Source organism: Palaemon carinicauda, chromosome 28 (genome assembly GCF_036898095.1).
Source record: "Palaemon carinicauda isolate YSFRI2023 chromosome 28, ASM3689809v2, whole genome shotgun sequence".
NCBI lineage: Eukaryota > Metazoa > Arthropoda > Malacostraca > Decapoda > Palaemonidae > Palaemon > Palaemon carinicauda.
The window spans coordinates 60,713,080-60,720,520 of NC_090752.1; positions in this window are offsets into that span (position 1 = coordinate 60,713,080).

A 7,441-nucleotide genomic window follows, 5' to 3' on the forward strand; every position below is an offset into this window, starting at 1 on the left:
ATCGCCGTAGTTGTAATATACCCTAGGAAGCTACCCTATAGGAACTTCCATCAGGACGACATGGCTTGAGCCCAAAAATATATATATATATATATATATATATATATATATATATATATATATATATATATATATATATATACAATACATATATATATAATTATATATATACATATATATATATATATATATATATATATATATATATATATATATATATATATATATATATATTCAGAAAGAAAGATAAAGAGAGACCCATCTAAAACTATAAGTGATGACATGAAAAACATTTACTTCACACTAAAGCAAAAAAAAAAAAAAAAGATGAGAAAAAGCCTCCTGTAACTGGGCCGTTCCTTCCTCCTTCCGGTATCCAATTATCTCGCAAAGGAACACTAATCAGCGGAGAACTGTCGGCAAAGTTCCATCATGATGTTGACGGCGAAGGAAAGTCGGGGCCCCGCCAAACTTCCGTTATCATTTGCAGTAATTAAGGAAGCCAGGTCCGGAAGTCACTGGACTTTGTGCTTTTGAATTAGTTCGTGAAAGTAAAGTTCTTCAAATTGATGGGAAACGTGAAACAAATTGGGAACTTTGGATTGAACCAGGGAGTTTGAGACAGGTTTATTAGATCAAATGAAACGCAAAAAAAAGAACTGTTAGTATTTTTCAACATTATGTATTTGTCATTTATTATCATTATTCTTACATCCGCCAACCAAATTTAAATGAGGTTATGTTTTCCCCCCGTTTGTGTGTGTGTGCGTGTGTTTCTTTGTTTATGAACAGCTTCCTGGCCACAATTTTAATCGTAGAGTAATGAAACTTTCAGGGATTAGCTGTTAAGTAAAAACCTGGAAATTTTTAAATTTTGAAAGGTCAAGATCAAAGGTCAAGCAAAATGCTCAATTCATGTAATCAGCCATAGATTTGTACACCGTTGCCCTAGAGACTTCAACCTTGGTTCATATATAGTTATGAAATCCACGCCAATTAATACATGTTAAGGTCGAGTCCAAGGTTAAGGTCAAGCATAAGGTCAAATTCCGGTTAGTAACCACATGGCCACAATTTTAATCGTAAAATTAGGAAACAGGAATTTTAAATTGTTTGAATAATTGGAAATGATTAATTACCTCTGGGAAAGGCATGCTGCTTTCGAGAAATAATATGCCGTGGCGGAGGTCTGCACTCCCTGAGTTCTTTTCTAGTTATTATTATTATTATTATTATTATTATTATTATGGTTGATGTCATCAATAGAATAGTTATTATAGCAATGCCAATTAGCTTTATACTGATCTTACTGTATCAGTATCGTCAGTCAATACATTGTCGACTTTACATACTATGTAAAAATTGTCATATTGATGATTGATACGGCTGTGAGATTTTGAAAACCCACATAATTTCATATATATATATATATATATATATATATATATATATATATATATATATATATAGATATATATATCTATATATATAGATATATAGATCTATATATGTATATATATATATATATATATATATATATATAAATATATATATATTATATATATATATATATATATCTATATATATAGATATATATATCTATATATGTATATATATATATATAAATATATATATATTATATATATATATATATATTATATATATTATATATATATACAGAGAGAGAGAGAGAGAGAGAGAGAGAGAGAGAGAGAGAGAGAGAGAGAGAGAGAGAGAGAGAGAGAGAGAGAGAGAGAGCATGATTGGTTAGTATCCCTGCAGGCATTGTTTCGGCTAAGGGGCATAGGTTCGAATCTTTGCTCAGCCAGAAGCTGTTATCAAAAATTAATTTCCAGTGGATATACATTCCCATTCTGGCTGATATTTACACACACACACACACACACACACACACACACACACAATGATAATCGATGGCATCTCAAACTGGACAAGATCAATCTAAAGCAGCATACGCCAGGAGGGACTGCATCTAATAAGTCTCAAATCCAAAAGAAAAATACATTTGGTTCAGATCTCGTCTAGCTGCCCAGCTATATTTCTTATTATTTCTCGCTGAAATAAAAACGACAATGAAGAAACCGAACGTTTTCTCCCAGCTGAATCGAAATGGCCCGAAACTACTCGTTTCCTCCGCCCCGGATGCTCTCGAAATTGTGAAGCTTCATTTTATCCGCGAACCGGCAACTCTGGCTACTAGCTCTTCTTCTTCTTCTTCGTCATGTCCCGAGAGATCTCGGAGCAATGTTGTGAGCCACCCGCGGTATCCCACCAATTTACCTCACACTATACGTTGAATTTCAATTCAATTGGCCACTTCTATGATAACCCCCCCTACCCCCCCCCCCCCAAACCCTCCGTGTGAGATAGCAGGGGTGGGGATGAGGTGGTTCCTGGATCCAGTATTTTTCAATGATAAAAGGAGAAGAAAAAGAAGAAGATGTGAATTGTTATATGGCGTTCGAAAAGAAATCTTATCAACGAGTGATGCTTCGTACATCTAAGGTAGATGGTTTTTTAAGGTTTAATATATTGTTTCCTTATATAAACTACTATCGTTTCCAGAGGCCGTGTAATAATGTTTTTTTTTAATAACTCTTAAAATAACTGATGGATTTCCATGATATCAAAGCAGGGAGCGCTTCATACAATGGCCTAATTTTGGGAAATACTGTACATTGCCAATTACGTTTCATTAACTTTTTTACTTAAGAAAATGCGGCTATTGCCGGTCTTAGCTACCCACACATTCGCAAAAGTGATGACGTCCCTCAGTGAAATTGTTATAACGTTTCATCCCCTATACCTCCCATCCCCCGAATTGTTAAACGCCTGTTTAACTCCATAGATAATTGTCATATGACCTACCCCAAGCAATACGAAATTCTTTGTCAGTAAAAGTTCAGCATACCTGGTAATGCGATTCGAGACTTTAGACTTTACCTAAACACAAGACCAACGTTTTATATCTTACCCACTCACTTACATTGACGATCAAGAATGAGACTTATGACAGGAGACGAAAGAAGCCATGCTAACCCTACACTTCGCACTTCAAGCGAGTGTTGGTAAAGCAATAGAAATATAGTTTTCTTTAGGTTAAGCCGTAGGACTCATTCTTCCATACAACACAGTTTACTCGATACATCAATTGCCAGGAAGAAAATGACAGAGAGCATTGTTTGATGTAATTTATAATATCAATTTCACCAGAGAGAGTAGCTTGAATTCTTTAGAAGGTAGACTTCTAAAAGATGTTTTATATAAGGGCATTGACATCGGCCATTTGATAAATTTTGAAATCATATATACATATAAATATATATATATATATATATATATATATATATATATATATATATATATATATATAATATATATATATATATATAATATATATATATATATATATATATATATATATATATATATATATATATATATATATATATATATGTGTGTGTGTGTGTGTGTGTGCGTTCATACATACATAAGATTCATTATATTTCAACCTATAGTTTTATATATTTATTTACGTTATAAGTACCAGTACCTATTTTTGTTACTTAAAAGGTATGTGACAAATATCATTGCGACTTTGTCACTGGAATTATACCAGACTTCAATTAATGAACCAATCAACCTTACTTTGAGAAATCCATTGACATTGTCTACATGCCAAGCTGATATACTCGTATCAAAGTATTCATTAGCTTTGCTTTTCCAAAATAATGTTATCACCAATTGCTGGAAATCATAGATTTATGAGGGATGAAAAAACAAAACAAGAAATGGACACTTATACATTTTACTCATCATCACTCTCAAGGAAAAAATGTTTTCTACTTCTACTAATGTTTTTATTTTATTTTTTTATTTCATTTTATTTTTTAGTCGCAAATCTAAAATTTGTAGGAGTCCGAGTAGAATATCTCTCAGTGCGATTCCACACCCCGGTTTGAAACCTCTTCTATTATGTTTGATAATTTGTGTTAACCATCTAATCATTATCTACCACCATAAAACATTTTATTGCTCTTCCGGCTCATTTTATATGTGCAGTACGCAGACTTTCCTAACAGGGATTTACTCGGTAGCCTAATAACAATGAAAATGGAGGAAAGAAGGCAAGAAGGAAGGGGGGGGGTACTAGGATAGGTGTAAACACAGAAGGAGGGTTGGGGGAACCTCTGCGTCACAGTTACGTGATTAAGTAATACTTCTTCGAAACGCTCTGAAGGAGGGGAAGAAGTTCCTCTTTTTCTAAGAGTAAACGGATTAATTAAGCACATCTGTCAATTCATTGTACCATCAAAAATTAGGCCAATGTTTGAAACATTCATTGCTGTAGTTTCATGGAAATTCATAAGCTGGTTTGTTAGATATTTGGGAAAAACACTATTACACGGCCTCTGGAAACGATAATAGATATTTAAAATTAGGCATGTTGTTAGTGATTGTGAATATCCCTCAGTAAGATTAGAAATTAGAGATGGTTGAAATTCATTAACTAAACTTCAAATCAAAGGGAATATTTTCTTCCTCAAATCAAAGGGAATATTTTCTTCTTCAAATCAAAGGGAATATTTTCTTCCTCAAATCAAAGGGAATATTTTCTTCCTCAAATCAAGGGGAATATTTTCTTCTTCAAATCGAAGGGAATATTTTCTTCTTTAAATCAAAGGGAATGTTTTCTTCCTCAAATCAAAGGGAATATTTTCTTCCTCAAATCAAGGGGAATATTTTCTTCTTCAAATCAAAGGGAATATTTTCTTCTTCAAATCAAAGGGAATATTTTCTTCTTTAAATCAAAGGGAATGTTTTCTTACAGAATCTAATAATCAAGTGGAGCCATATCTTTATATGATAAATGCAATACCGTCATGAATTGTTTCGATTAGCATTGCCCTAAATTATCGTAGCTAGATTTTATTCCAACTAAGAAGATTTTGAGTTTTCATTTTATATTCTCTGGGATGTACAGTATATGAGCGGAAGTTTGTGTGTATGTATTTATGAATATATGTATGCCCTTTCTGAATAGGGGTACATTAATCTGGTGAAAGGGTTTGTGTATCGCCATGATTAGCAAAGCTGTACTAGTCAGGGCCACCCATACTAGGTTGGTTTGCTGTGAGCGATCAGACCATAGTCTCTCAACATCACCTATCCGCAGTTGTCCAGCGTGTTGATGAAAATTGGCCAAGCCTCAGACGTGAATAGAGACATTTCTGAGGTCTTTGCCCTGCAGTGGAGTAGAAACGGCTGCATTTTTTGTTGTTGGTGTTGTTTTTGTTGTTATTGTTGTTGTTGTTATTGTGTATGTATTTGTTCGTCTATGATACATTAGTGATTATTAGACGGGAATATACCAGATGAAAGCAATTATGAAAAGAGCAATGATTGAACCTATATCTAGTGATTATTTGGTCTAAGCGAAAGTTAAAGTAGATAAGAGAGGAGAAGGAATCTGTTCAAACGCCTCTCTAGATTCATCAAAATAAGTAGGTTGAATAAGAGGAATATGTGAAGGCTTAAAGGGAAATCAGATGAGATGTTTAAAGGTCGCTCATGAATGGCAGAGGCAAGGAACACTGACATTGCCCTATCAAGCAGGACAATGCCTTAAAGACTGACCACATATATATATATATATATGTATATATATACATATATATATATATATATATATATATATATATATATATATATATATATATGTGTGTGTGTGTGTGTGTGTGTGTGTGTGTATGTGTGTGTGCGTATGTGTATACAAACATTATCAGCGCCGAAGCCCCCTCTCCACCCAAGCTAAGACCAAGAAGGGGCAGGCACTGGATGCTATTTTCTCAGCAGATAGACTTATAGGCTCCCCCAAACCCCTCATTCTTAGCTCACAAGGATGCTGAGGTTACTGCGACCAAAGAAACTAACGAGTTTGAGCGGGACTCGAACCTGTCCGGGACGTTACCACATCGGCCACATAGGATTGAAGTAATGGTTTGAAAAGGAGGAGACACTGGTGTTTTGAAAACTCTATGAGTTGGTTAAGGAGTGAACAGGTAGAGTTTAAGGGTATGAAAGTAGAATGAGGGAATATGATAACTAAATGTTAGTATTATGTGATAAAGGGTGTGGTAAAGGGGAAGTTGCACGAAAAAAGGAGTATACCAAGTGTAGGTTATACAAAGGGATTGTTGGCTTAATGAAAGATAGATTGAGAGAGATAAAAACTGGCATTAAACAAATAAAAGATGTAAGTGAAAGATAATTCCAAGAACAATGAAAAAAATATTTCACACGAAATGAAATGCGGGAAAAAATGTAAATTAACACTTGGATCTGAAAAAAAGGTTGAAAGTAGAGATATGATGTTGGACATGAATGCAATTTTGTAGATTTATTTGATATGTAGGATAAAATAGAAGTAAATTGAAGTAATTTGAGATTAATAATAATGTTAGAGATGAATAAGAGTTTGGAGAGACACCTAGAGTTTATGGAATTATTGGCAAAATGCTTCAGTCCAGTGGTTATAATAGGAATGAGATGCTGACCATAGTGTTTAAGGTATGTCTCGGATGAGGAAAAGGTCCTAAAAGAAATGGTGGAGGTTGATAATTTTTTCGTTATTTATATATAAAATTGATCGATTTTGACTGTATGAATTATAAGGGCATAAAAATACTGTGCTTAACAGGTAAAGTATGTGGTAGGATATTAATAAAAAGATGTAAAACACGTACCACAAGAAATGAGAGAGAGAGAGAGAGAGAGAGAGAGAGAGAGAGAGAGAGAGAGAGAGAGAGAGAGAGAGAGAGAGAGTTAATATTATAAATCTTGAAAAGAAAGAGGGTGTATGGATCAATGTTTGCTACAAAACAAATAAGTTTGAAAGTGTTGAAAAGATCTGTATATGGTATAAAAGCACTTTAAAAAAACATTGATCCATATATATGCATTTATGTATATAGTATATATATATATATATATATATATATATATATATATATATATATATATATATATATATATATATATATATTTGCTACAAAAATAAATTTGAAAGTGTGGAAAAGAGCTGTATAAAATATAAAAGCGCTTTAATGAAACATTGATCCTTATATATGTATGTATGTGTATAGTATATATATATATATATATATATATATATATATATATATATATATATATATATATATAAATATATATATATATATATATATATATATATATATATATATATATATATATATATATAAATGTATATATGTATATATATATATATATATATATATATATATATATATATATATATATATATTTATATATATATATATATATATATATATATATATATATATAAATGTATATATGTATATATATATATATATATATATATATATATATATATATATTT